The sequence below is a fragment of the Plectropomus leopardus genome, chromosome 3 (assembly GCF_008729295.1).
Source record: "Plectropomus leopardus isolate mb chromosome 3, YSFRI_Pleo_2.0, whole genome shotgun sequence".
NCBI lineage: Eukaryota > Metazoa > Chordata > Actinopteri > Perciformes > Serranidae > Plectropomus > Plectropomus leopardus.
Genome location: NC_056465.1, coordinates 3,616,978 through 3,634,102, shown reverse-complemented (window position 1 = coordinate 3,634,102; position 17,125 = coordinate 3,616,978). Strand labels below are relative to the sequence as shown.

Here is a 17,125-nt window from a genome sequence, read left to right as displayed (position 1 = left end):
ATTTACCTTCTACCTTATTTTATTTTGTCCCGGTCTTCTTACTATCACATTTTAACATCGTATTGTAATGACAGCAATGCACACTCCCTGTGTACTCTCAGGTCTCTTTCGACAATCAAGTATGAAGTAATGTCTAACGACTGAAATCGACAAAGAAAACAAAAAGTCATTTTTAGCTGTACATATAGAGCGCCAGGATCAAACATTGAAACTTTCAACAAATGGATTTAAATTATGTTCTCAAAAATAAGTAACAAAACTGTTTTTATTTGTGGGGATTTCAATATCGATCTGTTAAACCCTAATAAGCATACCACTACAGATGAATTCACCAGTACAATGTGCAGTATGTGCCTATTTCCAAGAATCACAAGATCCAGTAGAATTATAGCCCATAGTGCCACTCTCATTGATAATATATTCTCTAAAGACATTGATAACAATGCACAGAGTGGGTTGATAATTTATAACATTAGTGACCATTTGCCAGTGTTTACAATTTATGATAGTAATCTTAAGAGGAAAATAAACAGAATTTAGAAGTGTACGAAAAGATGAATCAATAAACTCACTAAAAAACATGACAGAGAAATAACACATAACAGATAACATAACATAATAACATAATAATGTTAAAGGAATATGGAGCAGAATTAACAACATTATAAGAAATGCCTCAAGACAAAATAGTCTTCCTACGTACTTTATCGATAATGACATTGAAAATTATAACATGGCTGATGTTGCAAATAGCTTCAATGAATTCTTTGTTAATATAGAGCTTAACCTTGCAAGAAATATTCCTATCGAGAGACACAAGAACATCTAGTGGACAGAAATCCTTGCTCAATGTCTCTTAAAGCAGTGGATGAAATTGAGATATTAGATATTGTTAATAAATGCAAGAATAAAAAGTCTACTGACTTCAATGACATTGATATGTCACTAGTAAAAAAGGTCACTGAGGGTATTTCCAAACCATTAACGTAACTTTGTAATCTATCATTTCAAACTGATTCATTTCCTAACAAAAGGAAAATAACTAAAACAATACTTCTGTACAAACATGGAAATAAACATCAATTCACAAACTACAGACCTGTCTTGTTATTGCAACAATTCTCAAAAATACTGGAAAAACTCCTCAACAAAAGACTGGACACTTTTTTAGTAAAGCACAAAATACTTGTAGAAAATCAGTATGGAATTAGATAGATAGATAGATCAACAGCAATGGCAATACTAGAGGCTATAGAAGAAATCATAAATGTGATAGATCTCAAACGTGCTATTGGAATATTTATCGATTTGAAAAAAGCTTTTGACACACTGAACCATTGCTTACTGATCAATAAATTGGAAAGATATGGTATAAAGGTAATAGTGCTTGATTTGGTCGACAATTATTTCAGTGGGAGACAGCAGTTTGTGAATGTGGGTGAGTGTTCGTCTTCATATTTGGACATTGCTTGCGGTGTCCCCCAGGGGTCAGTATTAGGCCCAAAATTCTTCACTCTATACATCAATGACATGTAAAGTTTCAATCAATCAATAAATCAGTTTCAATCATTGCAGTTGTGTTATTTGCTTTTTTGTTATTTGAGTTTTTCCAGTATTTTTGAGAATTGTGGCAATAACGAGACAGGTCTGCAGTTTGTGAATTGATGTTCATTCCCATTTTTGTTATTTTTGTTCGGGTAATAACTTAAAAACATTAATGGAGGAAATTACTACTGGAATGAACAAACTAAAATCCTGGTTTGACAGCAACAGGTTATAACTGAATTTGAATAAGACAAAAAGGATGTTATTTGGACGGTGTAGAACAAATGCACAGGTTAAATTAAAAATAGATGGGGTTGAAATCAAGTTTGTGAAACTAAATTTCTGGGGATAACCATTGATGAAAGAATATGAAAATCACATATTAAATGTATGCAGACAAAAGTCTCTCGAAGTATTGCTGTAATACACAAAGCAAAGAAGGCTCCGGATAAAAAAAAAAAAAATATTAAAAAAAAAATCACTCCACATGCTATACTATTCTCTTGTCTTACCATACGTAACAGTACTGTGCTGAGATTTGGGGCAACAACTACATTACCACACTACATCCACTAATTCCCCTAAAAAATGTGCAATAAGGATTATTCATAATGTTGGTCATCTGGAACACACAAATTCATTGTTTACAGTCAAAATTATTGATATTTACTGACATTGTAGAGTATGCAACAGCACAATGATGGTCAAAGCCAGAAATAATCTTTGACAAGAAAACTTACAAAAACCTTTCAGTGATTGGGATGGGGCTTTCAGCCTCAGGAATAACATCAACTTTAAAACGCGTCATATTCACACGACCCGCAAGACCTTTTGCATATCTGGAAGTGGGGTGAGACTATGGAATGGAATTAAAGAGGAAATAAAGCAATGTCCAAATTTAAATGTTTTTTAAAAAAAATATAAAGATTTAATCTTCAGTAGGTATAGAAATTAAGGTTGTGTTGGTAATCACCAGGTGTTATAGGGGCTATTATCGTGATACTTAAATGTGTATTATATCTATATTATATATAAATGTGGTACATGATGCAATGTATTGTTGATATATAGTGTGTACAATAAGAGCACAGAGCCTGGCCCGACCCAAGCCCTTATGATGTATTTAAAAACAAAGCCTGACCTGGCTCTAGCCCGGGGTTGGACCTTGGGTTCCATGGGGCTCAGGTCAGGTTGCGGACCTCTAATAGCGACCAACGTCAGAGTAAAACAAAAGCACATGCTTACAATTAAGCAAATAAGACACAGATGGTTAGGATTAAGGGGAAGAGACGCATGGTAATATGTAGAAACAACACACCACATTCAGACAGGAAGCAAATGAACTGGATTCTCAAAAAACTGGATTCCTGCATGAAAGTCTGGAGTTTGTTGGACCCATTCACCGCCCCTCCCACCCGCCCTATATGGACCTTTGAGATTCTTATATTATGTTGTTACTGGCAGCATTTCAATGTCATGCCATCTGCAGCTATAGGTGAAAAATCAGTTACTTGTCAAACAGTTCTGACTGAGCAGATAGCCAATCTTAATAGGGTGGCACCTGTGGTGGCCAATCAGATTTCAGGGGTGGCCCATCCCACTCCTGTGATATGCCCTTGTTTCTTTGTTGGCAAATAACTGCCTACATGGACATTGATGTCTTAATATGAATTTGTGTGAGTCGATATGACATTCATCAGTTCTCTGTCTTATTTTATTTTATTTATTTAATCTTTATTTAACCTGGTTGGTCCCATTGAGATTAAGAATCTCTTTTTCAAGGGACACCTGGCCAAGACAGTCAGCAGTGAAAAACACAAAATTGCAAACAGTGACACAAAAGGAGACAAAGCACAATTCACAAGCACTAAAATAAGCATTCAAACTATTTATCAGTCAAAATAAATCTATAAATCTCTCTTGTTTGTGTTTGTATGTGCTATGTGGTCCTCGTGATTTAAATGGTGCTGTTGTCGCTGAAATTTAGAGGTGGATCCAGCAGATTTGCGGGCTGTGATAATCGTCAAATGGTCCACAAACTCTGCCAACTCAGGGCACCACAGGTGTACGATAGCATAGAAATGGTGTGGACCCACTGCGTAAAAAATATAGTTTTGAAACCTTGTTAACGCTTTCACACATCTGATGCAACCAAATACTGAAGCTCACACTAATACAGCGCTTTCTTCCCATGAGTAATCAAAATGTATATATATTCCAATAGTGCTCATTATGAATGGTCTAGCTCCAAAAATACAAAATCTATTTGCGGCGGCAAATGTTTTAACCCTCTGAAACCTGATTGATTTTTTTTTTTTTTAAACATTGGTGGAAAAGGTAATGACACACTTGGCATGAAATGTTCCACACATTTTGAGAAATCAGTAAACAGTGACAAAAAAAATGACCTGGAAATTAGTTTTCACAAGTGATAGAGGGATATGAGAAAATTAGCAAGAAAGAGGAAAAAATGTCCAGAGAAAGATATTTCTTATTATAATAATGTGTATTTAAAATCATGTTACAGAACAAAAACATATACATAAATGTTTTTAAAGTATTTTCTTGTTTGTTTGTTGTTGTTTTTTACCTTTGCTTTTTGCTTATTTTTTCTCCGACTTTTTGCTAATTTCTTGAAAATTTTTGAGCCATGTCTTTTTAAGTTGCTAATTGCCTTTTCCCCATGTTTTTGAGAGTACTCAAACCAATTTGCTCAGGTTTCAGGTTTCACACACATTCATTTGCCACAAATAAATGAATGTGTGGGAAACCTGACCTAATAAGGTACAAATATATATAGCCTACACAGTTTTTCAAAAATATGGTTTGATTAATGATCATGCAAACTCAATGTGGCAATTTGCATGTCCTGCTAAAACCTTTAACCATTTAAGAGCCTTCTAGTAAATGCATTCTTGAGGGCCATCTGCTCTCATCTACTGCAGTTACCTAAAAATATAACTTTAATATTAACTTCATTATAATTAATGACTTACAGTGACTCTCATAAAAGCTACATTTGTTTTTTGACTTGGTTTATGTATCTCTACACTATTTGTGCCAGTGAGGGAGAAAAGGCTGACTAAAAGCATAATTTCAGCCACTAAAAATGTTCCAAGTTGTTTTAAAGCTGAATCGTCAAGGACAAGCCTTAATTGTGCTAAATACAGTACATTGCTGAGTGAGGAAGGGGCGAGGCTGTGATTAACATTTGGTATGTAGCTAATTGCACAATTCAAAATTTTGTCAGAGTTCTCCACAGCTAACATGAAGCCCATCACCTGGGCTCACCCCTCACTGCTTTTACTCCTAATTGAAAGAACAAAGAAACTGTTGAGACCAGAGTTGTTAGTAGAAGGAAACAGAATGCAAGCGTCAATCAATTAGAGGCTTATCTCAACTATCCACATCTGCTGAGCCCGCCCGGAGTCACCATGTTCTTCTGTCACATTTCATTTAATTAGAGTTTCCTGTTATCAAGGTCTGTCAAGGGGAGAGAGCTCTGGTGTCCAATCATCCTCGCCACTGTCACTGACACACTGTTGCCAACCTTTTCTATTTTCGTTTTTCTAAAGGCTGTTGCTCTCCGAACATTGACTGCGTCCCCACTGCAGCTACAAAGGGCAGTAAATAATACCTTTAACCTTGCCTCAACCTGTAAGGATCAACATCACAACATTTCCCTTTCTAATTTCACACTTTTCCATTCACTGCAATAAAAAATACTGGAAGGACAAAAACATTTACATGCATATCAATATTCATGAAGGGCCTTTCATTACCCACTTATGGCTAATTGTGGGAGTTAACAGGGTGGGAATAAATGCTTGTTCATGTGTGCACAATTTAAAAGTTGATTGAGATTCATAATAGGGAAGTTGCACACAGAGGACAGACTTATCACAATGTTGTTTGGCGTATCCAGCTTTCTTTTTACTTATAGCAGCCTATTAGTGTGGAATTCAAGCAAAGAGCTGAAACTCATAGTGTTTAAACCCACACACACGGAATGATTCTGGTTAATTCAGAGGAAATTAGAATATACTGCGTAATTAGCCTTATAGCAGTCATAGCTATCATGGCTCAACAGAGAAAGAAACAACAAAAATTCAAACTTCATCAGCATAAAAATGGTAGAATATATTACAGCACAGGAAACGCCTAATTGAAAAATGATGCAATGACAAATAATCAACAGCACTGACTACTTATAAGGATGGAGTAAAACAAGACTCAGAGAGCCCACACAGTCCAGAGCAGGGGTGGGCAATTATTTTTCCTGGGGGGCCACATGAGAAGCCCAGATTTCTGCTGGGTGCCAAAGAAGTCTTGTCATGCCGTAACCTCTCATTTTATCACTAGATTAAATAATAGAATACATACTGTGCACTAACTACTCAGCACATATTCATAATTAACTTAGTCACTCCAAACAGCATCTTATTAAGACAACTACAGGCAAAAGTATTTAAGCTACTGTACAGGACTGACTGTTTGGGGTAAAAACATATCTGTATTAAAAATAAACTAAAAAAACAACTAAATCTGTCAGCATGCCAAAAGATTCAAAGATAATACACTGGAGGTCCATAAAAGCAAGATTTAACCTGATGAGGGAAAAAAATCCTAACTAGTGCATCATCACCTGACCTAAACACACATGCACGTTACTTATTTTACATTTTTTTCAAACATTTATTTGTCACTTTGTATTGTGAATGTAAAAGAAAAATGAAATAAAAATAAAAATGGGGGAGAACAAGCCTAAAAAAATAATGTAAGAGCATCCTTTGAGCTAGTCTTCTCATGTGTGGGGAGCTCTCCTCTGTAAAAGACGAGTGAAATGTTAGTAATGTCACTGATCTGAAACACTTTGCAAGCAGTGCATGAGACTGCAAGCCTGTGAGTTCAATGTCTCATCACTTGGGACAGTGTCCACGTCATATGTATAAGGAAAGGAGACTGTGAGCATTTCTGGCTCTGCTGCTTTTATCATTGCTACTTGCTACATTACTACTTACCGCCAACATCCATGAAAAAATACCTAGCAGTCCATGACTTATTAAACACTCTACGTCCAGGATCTACCTGATTCTTTTTTAAACACTCATTTCGAGTAGCAGGTATCTCAAAATTGTAGCTCCCTGCGTCTGTGACGCACAAACAAAATGAAACTCCAGTACGCTCAAACAAACTGACGCGCCTCAGCCGGATGTCAATTCACCTGATGCTACACAGGAAGAAGCAAACTCATGACAGTTGAACGTTTCAAAATAAAAGCCAATTGTGTGGTTATCTCCTGGGCTAGGTAGAACCATCAGGTTGTGATACCCAGGTCTGGTCCAGAGCAAGTTAACTATCTGAATGAGTTACCTGCTGAAGTCTGGTCGCTGTCAGGTCAACTGAGCATACTGCTCACTTCCACTCTCTGAATGCAGCTGTCAACGCGGAGAGCTGCCAAGCAGAGAGGACTACAGATTTCTCCAGGCAGGATTGGTGACAGGGGGACAGTCAGGGGAATACTTCAGGGAAAAGTAGTAAGCATCTGTCTCTAATCTCTTGAGTCAAATAAACTCTATCTTTTGGCAACAAGGTTTTAAGTGTGCCCTACGGGGCCACCTTGAACTGTCACATGTACAAATGTTCAGACAAAGGAAGTGACTGCCACAGTCCTTTTCATCTGGTCATGCAGCACCATTTTAAAAGTATTTTAAAAGAGGACCTACTTTTTTACTGATGAAACATTTCGTCAATATGTGTCTGTATATCGGCCACTAAACAGACAACGATGTCTTCACAGGTCTTCGAAAAAAAAAAATCAAACAGCTGCAGCTCCTCCCTAATTCTGCTGCCAGAATCCTTACTAACACCAAGAGGGCTGAGGGCATTACCCCAGACCTTGAATAACTTCATTGTCTTCCTGTGTGTTAAAAAATAAATTTGAAATCCTTCTCTTAGTCTATAAAGCACTTTATAGTCTTGGGCCTTAATAAATGTCCTATACACCTGTATGGTAGAAACCATCTAGACCCATCTAGATGATGTAACCATGCTCACTGTGGAGCCTCTGGATGTCTAAACAGGGCATATGTGACATCAGTGGAAAACTTAGATTCCCCACTTCATGTGACTTTTAAAGCATGTTGAAAGGGGCAGATTTAGTTATTTTGGGGCCTGGTGCCCCAGCCCTACCACCTTACTTTGATTTCACCCATTCTCTAAGTGGGAATGATGGTGGGCTGCTGAAGAAGTTATACTGTTGTCTAACTAATACAGACTAGTGCAGACTAACAACACACACACACACACACACACACACACACACACACACACACACACACACGCTCTTGTTTTCATGACATATCAGGACATTTTTATGATAACACACCTACAGTATTAGGACTCCTGGAAAAATGAGGACATTTTTGACGTCCTCATTTTTCCGAGCATTCTACAGTGTTCTAGACCCCCCCCAACATGCTCCCAGACCAAAAATCTCCAATGTCCTGAAACATCACACTTTCATGAAATTGAGTGTGTAAGTGTGTTTATCATTTTTACTCATTTTTGGTTTTGCCCCCTAGTGGCCAGTTTTGGAACTTAACACACTTTTAACACACTGTCCCCATATTTCATTTTGTTCAGACACACTAACACACTCTCCAACATTTGAAGCAGGCATTACTGCAATACACATATCCCATATAACATAAACAATTAATAACAAACAAAATACAGCCAGTTAAGGTTTTCAGTGCTTTTTAAAGGTCAGTTAATATCATCTTGTCCACAGACATTCACAAACACGTTACCAATTATTTTATCCTGAACCTTTTTAACTATGTTACATATATATATATATATATATAGAGAGAGAGAGAGAAAGAGAGAGAGAGAGAGAGATAAATATATAGATAAAAGATATAAATATAGATATAGATATATATCAAGAGAACTCACAGACCAAGTAATACTCCCCCAGTAAAATCTGTCCATTCAACAGCACAGGAGAACACCATCCGCTTACTCATCTGTTAGTTGTGTTGTACCTCAAAGCCATTCCTGTCTGCTGTGAAATGGAGGACCAGATCAAGGGGTGGACAGATGAATCTGTATGTGACCATTTCTTCTACATTGTGCTGTTGGCTGCTCCTCTGAAGATGCAAGGTCCTCAGGAAAAGGCGGGACGGTTGGTCTGTTGTCTAGCAACAGAGATGCAGGTCCTGACAAACAAATAAACCAAATAAATAAATGAAAAAAATCAGATCATATACTGTACATCAGATATATACAGCCCCCCCCAACACACATACTATGAACTGTGAAACAGGTGACCACCAAACAATAAATGAAAAAATTAATATAAAAATCCAATATAGATATATAAATACCAAATATAAAGATGTTTATTAAAACTACCATATACATATTTTCATTTTAATGTCATATATTTAAAATAACTAGAGGACACTTACTGTTCAGTTGGATCAAGTTCATCTTGGTGAGCCAGCTTGTCATCCTTGAGAAAATAATCCGTCATCACCGCCATCAGTAATAAATTTAGATGCTTTTACAGAAGTTTATTTCGTGATGCAACTTTAGAGAAAAGTAGAAATTACTCTGTGAAAACGGAACTCCTCAAACAGCCTCTCTGTGCGTCACTGTGCCACTCCAAAGTGCAGGTGAGAGCTGAGCCCAGCCCTCACATCAGGTGAGGCTGTCAGTCTTCTAACAGGCTTCCAGCAAATCTCCGTGTAAAATATCGAACATTATTTGCATTAACGCTCGTCTGCCCATTATTTTACCCGTTGGTACTGAAGAGGACACGTTTCACGTTATTCCACAGCGTGATGCGCGTGAGATCAATGCTGCGGCACACATGAGAAACACAGCCTCTGGTTGGTCAGCAGATCAGTAACGAAGCCTCTGATTGGTCGACAGACTTAACCAAAGACGTGCAATTCACAGCAGGATAGTAAACCTTCTGACACGGATACTCCCGCAGAGGAGCTCTCAGTGAACGTAACATCCGGGACCTTCAGCGCTCGGGAGGGATCTATCTTGCTGTATCTGCATCCTTCGATGTCTTTGCGACGACAACCACCTGACGAGGTAAAGTCGGCTAATTAGCTAAAGGGAGTGCCGCCAACTCGCAGCGGACTCAAACAAACTGTAAGGCGTGCATGATAAACGGTAATTAATTACTTTTACTCGATTTGTAACAACATAGCAAGGAGAAGTTGTTAAATATGACTGTTTAACTGGCTAACTCAGCTAATTAGCTAGCTAATGCTAATTAGCTAGCTCGCAAGCTAACGCTAGCGAGCGAGCTAGCTAACGCCAATTAGCGTTAGCTAGCTAGCTAACGCTAATGAGCTAGCTAACGCTAATTAGTTAAAGGGACACATGGTGCTGCAGCAAACAAACTTTTTCTTCATCTTCACCTACAGAAACAGTCTGAATTGTTTTTAAGTGTTCTTCAACACAAATTTTATTTCAGCACAAGATGTGTTTTTTTGTGTTTTCAACACAAATTGATGATATTAGTCATCCACTACAGGTTATTTAGTGGAGTGCACCGTTTTATAATGATTTTATAGTAGTATTTATCTTTGAAGATGCTTTGTTAGGATAACATTAAGGTAATTTAATATTACACTGTTAAAATCATAGTTGCACAGGGTTTTCAGTGATCAGCAAATGAGTTATTATTTCAGGCAGAAGACCATTTTCACTGTCCCATTTGATTCACAGTAAGTATAAGTAATTTGCCTGGCTGTCTTTTGTCATTTTCCCATGTAGATGTCAACAGGTTCAGGAGCCCATGGCCAACTGAAGAGCATGTCACAAAGAAGAGCCAGACTTCGTCCTGAAGCTGAGGCTGCTCAGTTTATTTCATGTGGAAGTGACAAGCCCTCTTTAAAGGCCCTGTGGATCAATGACTATAAAGGTATGTTATATATCATTCCAAATGGTTACTGCATAAACATTAGTGCTGCAACTAATGATTATTTTGATAATTGATTTGATTATTTCTTAAATTAATCGACTGATCAGATTAAAAACGTTTTTATTTCTATCACTATATTACAAAACAAAACATTATTCAAAACTGACTATGTTAGTGCAAGGAAGTGCAAAAACAACAGGCATTTTTATGTTATAGTTAAACATCAACTTATTCATTTATGAATAATGATAATAAAAGTAAAAATCCCTGTTTGTGCCCATTATATTAAAGGTTAAATAAAACAACAGGCTTGCTTAAAATGGCAACTCAACCCAGTGGTGAAATTGACCACACTTGACAGGGAGAATTTCTTTTTATAGATTTCCTCTTGACAATGTATGCTCAAATTTCAGTATTGAATTTTAAATTTCACTTTATTTTTTCCCTTTAAATTTCATATTCACGTTTTACTTTTTATTATACATTATTCGTTTTATTTGCTGTTTTGACTTCCTTTGTTGTTTTAGTTTGATTCCAGCCTGATTACACTTCCTAGTATAATAAAAAGCATATCTTGTATTTATATATCTTCTTTGGACTTTAATTTTGACCATCAATATTTTCCATACAGTGGAGCTCTGGGCTCTCTGAAACTGAGACTGTAAATTTCTAAACAACATTCCTGACTGTATTAATGAATGGTATAGTTAAACAACTGCTAAACAAATGGTTACTAGTAATCATTAAAACACGCCTAAAACAGATGAGGAAAGATGAACTGAGTGAGGCAGTGCGTCTGTCTACCTGTAATGAACGCTCACCAAATGTTTGGAATGATTGCTCCTTTTTCCACCCACACATTTAGAAGACATGTTGTGCTTATGGACATGAACATTGAGTACACTGTTTCTCTCGTTAAGTTTACTTGACTTCAGTGAAGTATAGACAGACTTTTAAGCATGTCAGCATCAGAGTGTCCCTCCTGAGTTTGAATTTATGTGAATTTCTTCACTTCAAAATGAAACATGAGGTTAAATGGACAAAGATATTAGCTAATGTAGTTCCTAGTTTTAATCAATATGAAGGCTCACATGCTTCAGTTGTTTTGGTCAAACCATTTTATCTGCCTCCGGTGTGTTGACAGTGTGTTGCCATATGCTCTGCTTAGTTAAAGACACATGATGTAAACAGCTCTTTGACACTGTGAGCAACATCATAATCGTGCAACAAAACAAATTCATAACGAAATTTGTTGCCAGCTATTTTGATAAGCGGTTTTTAATCTATTGCATCCATTTGTTGTTGCAGTCCTAAACATTATCATTCAAATCTTTATCTCACTGTTCAAAAGTATTTTCTTTGTTTATTCTACACAGGTTGTGTGAATAGCTGATCACCTTCAGTTAGTATACCTGATTTGAGTTGAATTACTTGACACTAATTTGTGAATTTTGGTGTATTAGGACGTGGTGTATTTGCCTGTGCACCAATTGAAAAAGGATCCTTTGTGGTCGAGGCAGAAAAAGTATACAGAGAAGCAAAATGCTTTCCTGTTTGATTTTGAATGGAAAAATAGCACATGGTAGTAAGTAAAGGCTTGTGAAAGATCAGTTGTTTTTTACACCATTATGGGTTTAATGGCGAAAACTTAGATATGTTTCCTTGTTCAATTTCAGCATTGATGCCTCACATGAAGATGGCTCCCTGGGCCGGCTAGTTAATGATGACCACAAGTCCCCAAACTGCAAAGTGAAAAAGTTGACAGTTGAGGGTAGACCTCATCTTTGCTTATTTGCAATTGAAAACATCCAAGCAGAAAGTGAAATAACCCTATGACTATGGAGAATCTCAGTGGCCATGGCGAGCTCTGGTGAGTAGATCCTTTTCATAAATTTTATAGTATAAGATCTGTTAAGTATTACAACATAAAAAGATGCTTCTGAAAATGAAATTTGAATTATTGATAGTAATATCAAGGTACAAAGATCAATTTACATCAGTGAGGGGTTTAGAGCTTTTTTTGACAACAACAGGAGAAGTTAGAAGTCAGCAACATGGACTCTACATGTGTGCAGTCGTCATGTCCTCATATTGTTTTAGGCTGTGAGGTACTTGACTGTGTTTTAGGTGACGTCCTCATATGGTCTGACCCTGCGACTGCAGAGTGTGTGTTAGATTGTCCTCATATTGTTTTAGGCTGTGAGGTACTTGACTGTGTTTTAGGTGACGTCCTCATATGGTCTGACCCTGCGACTGCAGAGTGTGTGTTAGATTGTCCTCATATTGTTAGGCAGTAGATACTGTACAGTGTGGCATAATGAGCCCAGATCCTCATGTGAATCATGTCCACTGAACAAATATGATCATCAGTTTATCAACTAGTTCTGATCTATAATTCAGAATACTTCTGACACTGTGTTGTTGTGTTTTGTTGCAGACATCAAGTGTTCAGATCCCGACTGAACCTTCTGCCGACCCAGAGGTGAGCGAGGGAGCCACGTCATCCTTCCAACAGGTCATTACACTTATTGTTTTATTTGGAGTCAAGTTTATGTGTCACTCAGGTCCAGTGCATAAATAAAATGCCTTTTTACTGTATTAAAACATGAGGTTTGTGTGAAGTGAAATTACCGTAATGTATTTGTAAAAACCATAGCAGAAACAAATTAGCCACAGCATTTGTTAACGCTAACGTTCCCTTAAATCATCATATTGATCTTTATTCTCAGTAACTTCCTTATTTTTTGTTCTTTTGCTGATGTTTTTATCCATTTAACCTCCTGCTGATCTGTTTACATAACTGGATTTCTGGGAACATAGATGCATTTACATTGGTGTTGGGTTTTGAGCTTTCTTTGACAACAACAGGAGAAGTTAGAAGTCAGCAACATGGACTCTACATGTGTGCAGTCGTCATGTCCTCATATTGTTTTAGGCTGTGAGGTACTTGACTGTGTTTTAGGTGACGTCCTCATATGGTCTGACCCTGCGACTGCAGAGTGTGTGTTAGATTGTCCTCATATTGTTTTAGGCTGTGAGGTACTTGACTGTGTTTTAGGTGACGTCCTCATATGGTCTGACCCTGCGACTGTAGAGTGTGTGTTAGATTGTCCTCATATTGTTAGGCAGTAGATACTGTACAGTGTGGCATAATGAGCCCAGATCCTCATGTGAATCATGTCCACTGAACAAATATGATCATCAGTTTATCAACTAGTTCTGATCTATAATTCAGAATACTTCTGACACTGTGTTGTTGTGTTTTGTTGCAGACATCAAGTGTTCAGATCCCGACTGAACCTTCTGCCGACCCAGAGGTGAGCGAGGGAGCCACGTCATCCTTCCAACAGGTCATTACACTTATTGTTTTATTTGGAGTCAAGTTTATGTGTCCCTCAGGTCCAGTGCATAAATAAAATGCCTTTTTACTGTATTAAAACATGAGGTTTGTGTGAAGTGAAATTACCGTAATGTATTTGTAAAAACCATAGCAGAAACAAATTAGCCACAGCATTTGTTAACGCTAACGTTCCCTTAAATCATCATATTGATCTTTATTCTCAGTAACTTCCTTATTTTTTGTTCTTTTGCTGATGTTTTTATCCATTTAACCTCCTGCTGATCTGTTTACATGACTGGATTTCTGGGAACATAGATGCATTTACATTGGTGTTGGGTTTAAAGCTTTCTTTGACAACAACAGGAGAAGTTAGAAGTCAGGAACATGGACTCTACATGTGTGCAGTCGTCATGTCCTCATATTGTTTTAGGCTGTGAGGTACTTGACTGTGTTTTAGGTGACGTCCTCATATATGGTCTGACCCTGCGACTGCAGAGTGTGTGTTAGATTGTCCTCATATTGTTAGGCAGTAGATACTGTACAGTGTGGCATAATGAGCCCAGATCCTCATGTGAATCATGTCCACTGAACAAATATGATCATCAGTTTATCAACTAGTTCTGATCTATAATTCAGAATACTTCTGACACTGTGTTGTTGTGTTTTGTTGCAGACATCAAGTGTTCAGATCCCGACTGAACCTTCTGCCGACCCAGAGGTGAGCGAGGGAGCCACGTCATCCTTCCAACAGGTCATTACACTTATTGTTTTATTTGGAGTCAAGTTTATGTGTCACTCAGGTCCAGTGCATAAATAAAATGCCTTTTTACTGTATTAAAACATGAGGTTTGTGTGAAGTGAAATTACCGTAATGTATTTGTAAAAACCATAGCAGAAACAAATTAGCCACAGCATTTGTTAACGCTAACGTTCCCTTAAATCATCATATTGATCTTTATTCTCAGTAACTTCCTTATTTTTTGTTCTTTTGCTGATGTTTTTATCCATTTAACTCCTGCTGATCTGTTTACATGACTGGATTTCTGGGAACATAGATGCATTTACATTGGTGTTGGGTTTAAAGCTTTCTTTGACAACAACAGGAGAAGTTAGAAGTCAGGAACATGGACTCTACATGTGTGCAGTCGTCATGTCCTCATATTGTTTTAGGCTGTGAGGTACTTGACTGTGTTTTAGGTGACGTCCTCATATGGTCTGACCCTGCGACTGCAGAGTGTGTGTTAGATTGTCCTCATATTGTTTTAGGCTGTGAGGTACTTGACTGTGTTTTAGGTGACGTCCTCATATGGTCTGACCCTGCGACTGTAGAGTGTGTGTTAGATTGTCCTCATATTGTTAGGCAGTAGATACTGTACAGTGTGGCATAATGAGCCCAGATCCTCATGTGAATCATGTCCACTGAACAAATATGATCATCAGTTTATCAACTAGTTCTGATCTATAATTCAGAATACTTCTGTCACTGTGTTGTTGTGTTTTGTTGCAGACATCAAGTGTTCAGATCCCGACTGAAACTTCTGCCGACCCAGAGGTGAGCGAGGGAGCCACGTCATCCTTCCAACAGGTCATTACACTTATTGTTTTATTTGGAGTCAAGTTTATGTGTCACTCAGGTCCAGTGCATAAATAAAATGCCTTTTTACTGTATTAAAACATGAGGTTTGTGTGAAGTGAAATTACCGTAATGTATTTGTAAAAACCATAGCAGAAACAAATTAGCCACAGCATTTGTTAACGCTAACGTTCCCTTAAATCATCATATTGATCTTTATTCTCAGTAACTTCCTTATTTTTTGTTCTTTTGCTGATGTTTTTATCCATTTAACCTCCTGCTGATCTGTTTACATAACTGGATTTCTGGGAACATAGATGCATTTACATTGGTGTTGGGTTTTGAGCTTTCTTTGACAACAACAGGAGAAGTTAGAAGTCAGCAACATGGACTCTACATGTGTGCAGTCGTCATGTCCTCATATTGTTTTAGGCTGTGAGGTACTTGACTGTGTTTTAGGTGACGTCCTCATCATATGGTCTGACCCTGCGACTGCAGAGTGTGTGTTAGATTGTCCTCATATTGTTTTAGGCTGTGAGGTACTTGACTGTGTTTTAGGTGACGTCCTCATATGGTCTGACCCTGCGACTGTAGAGTGTGTGTTAGATTGTCCTCATATTGTTAGGCAGTAGATACTGTACAGTGTGGCATAATGAGCCCAGATCCTCATGTGAATCATGTCCACTGAACAAATATGATCATCAGTTTATCAACTAGTTCTGATCTATAATTCAGAATACTTCTGACACTGTGTTGTTGTGTTTTGTTGCAGACATCAAGTGTTCAGATCCCGACTGAACCTTCTGCCGACCCAGAGGTGAGCGAGGGAGCCACGTCATCCTTCCAACAGGTCATTACACTTATTGTTTTATTTGGAGTCAAGTTTATGTGTCCCTCAGGTCCAGTGCATAAATAAAATGCCTTTTTACTGTATTAAAACATGAGGTTTGTGTGAAGTGAAATTACCGTAATGTATTTGTAAAAACCATAGCAGAAACAAATTAGCCACAGCATTTGTTAACGCTAACGTTCCCTTAAATCATCATATTGATCTTTATTCTCAGTAACTTCCTTATTTTTTGTTCTTTTGCTGATGTTTTTATCCATTTAACCTCCTGCTGATCTGTTTACATGACTGGATTTCTGGGAACATAGATGCATTTACATTGGTGTTGGGTTTAAAGCTTTCTTTGACAACAACAGGAGAAGTTAGAAGTCAGGAACATGGACTCTACATGTGTGCAGTCGTCATGTCCTCATATTGTTTTAGGCTGTGAGGTACTTGACTGTGTTTTAGGTGACGTCCTCATATGGTCTGACCCTGCGACTGTAGAGTGTGTGTTCGATTGTCCTCATATTGTTTTAGGCTATGAGGGTCTTGACTGTGTTTCAGGTGACGTCCTCATATGGTCCGACCCTGTGACTGTAGAGTGTGTGTTAGATTAGATTGTCTTTATATTGTTTTAGGCTATGAGACTCTTGACTGTGTTTTCGGTGACGTCTAAACCACTATTATTATCATTTAAATTATAATGAATTGTTTTATCATTGTCTGTTACAGTAGTCTGTAATTCCAAACAAATACTGAATTCTGTCATTTCCCTTTAGGCCAGCCAGTCCACTGGAGTTGTCCCCCTCCACCAGACAGCTACTGCAGAGCAGGTAATACAGCTGCCCTTCCTTCAAATATTCATTTTTTTGACTGGTGATATTTACT

General features: G+C 37.7%; 1 protein-coding gene across 1 annotated transcript in view; it reads right to left on the bottom strand.

Annotated features, from left to right (window-relative positions):
* The window catches only part of LOC121962737 (inactive N-acetylated-alpha-linked acidic dipeptidase-like protein 2), a 498,032-nt gene that overhangs the window by 185,949 nt on the left and 294,958 nt on the right, over positions 1 to 17,125 (bottom strand). The gene's annotated exons all lie outside the window — the stretch shown is intronic.